Source organism: Seriola lalandi, unplaced genomic scaffold, assembly GCF_002814215.2.
Source record: "Seriola lalandi dorsalis isolate HSWRI2012SDOR001 ecotype SW California unplaced genomic scaffold, Sedor1 jcf7180002046731, whole genome shotgun sequence".
NCBI classification, from domain to species: domain Eukaryota; kingdom Metazoa; phylum Chordata; class Actinopteri; order Carangiformes; family Carangidae; genus Seriola; species Seriola lalandi.
Window position 1 is genome coordinate 1 of NW_019517295.1, and position 1330 is coordinate 1330.

Consider the following 1330-nt stretch of genomic DNA (forward strand, 5'->3'; position numbering starts at 1 on the left):
CACACACACATACAGTAAGTGTGTGTTTGTATATGTTCCTCACCACAGTGAAGGTCTTGTATCCCTCCAGGATGGGTCGATACCCGGTGCAACGACACAAATTTCCTGAACAAACATGAACCCAGTCGCCGTTAAACTGAAATCATGTTTACTTATACACAGTATATTACAACTATACTATAATATTAATAAATATACTGACATGAAGAGATTCAGCTATAGATTTTAAAAATATATTTTGTGTAACTGGTCATAAAAGTAAATATTGGCCTATTTTTCTACAAACATCATTGATGAAAACAACCTCTAATAGAATGACTGTCCTTCCTTAATAATTGTTTTTTTTATCCTAACATATACAATATATTTATTCTGTACAACAGCTGCATCACATCTGGACAGATGAAAATGAGCCGCCTGGCACCATTGTAATTATTTATACTTATTTTTTACATCAAGAAAAACTACAAATCCCATAATCCCATAGCTACTTGAGCTATCTAAAGCAATGAAAGAGGCTAAAGCAAAGAAGATGGTACTGACAATTATCTCAAGACAAAACCAATCAGGTTTAAACTCTTGATTCAGACGAGCCAGTCGACAGACAGTCTACCTTGGAAGGCCTCCTCCACGTCGGCCATTTTGGGCGTGGGGTTGTTTCTCAGCAGAGCGTACATGGACATGACGATCCCCGGAGTACAGAACCCGCACTGAGAGCCGTGAGCCCTCGCTATTCGCTCCTGAACGGGAAAATACATATTTATAATAATTATGAGGTTGGATCCTACTCTACATTTTAACACCTCACCAACTTTAAAATGCTAATGTTATTTACAAACACTTTTTAAAGGCTGAAGATTTATTAAAGGCAGGACTTTATTTAACAGGTATTTTTAAGTCATTGTGAACAGTGCTGCCCTCCAGTGGCCAAAAGGTATCAAAGCAGCTTTAACATGAGCAAAGCTTTCAGGTCAGTGTGTGTGAGACTGTGTTTTACCTGCACAGGATGTAGTTTTCGGGCCACGCTGCCGATGCCCTCCACGGTCGTCACGGCGACCAGGTGTAGGGAGCACAGGGGGGCGAGACAGGCGTTAACAGCGTAATGACTAAATGCAGTTAAAGACCATTTATCTGCTCACATCGGGTTTATATCAGCCGTGAAATCAGTTTGTCATCATCAAAGACCTGATGTCAGATGAGAGCACATGACTGCAGCTGATGGTATGGTTCATCATCAACACACACACATACATTTATACACACACACACACACACACACACACAGACACACACACACACACACACACACACAGACACACACACACACACA

General features: G+C 40.6%; 1 long non-coding RNA gene across 1 annotated transcript; it reads right to left on the bottom strand.

The window, feature by feature from the left end:
- Positions 1 to 24: 24 nt before the first annotated feature.
- LOC111648731 (uncharacterized) lies at positions 25 to 1198 on the bottom strand. The gene is made up of 3 exons (XR_015436439.1): positions 998 to 1198; positions 614 to 740; positions 25 to 105 (listed from the first exon to the last, which is right to left on the bottom strand). It is a non-coding gene; the product is annotated as an uncharacterized LOC111648731 (long non-coding RNA).
- Positions 1199 to 1330: the final 132 nt, after the last annotated feature.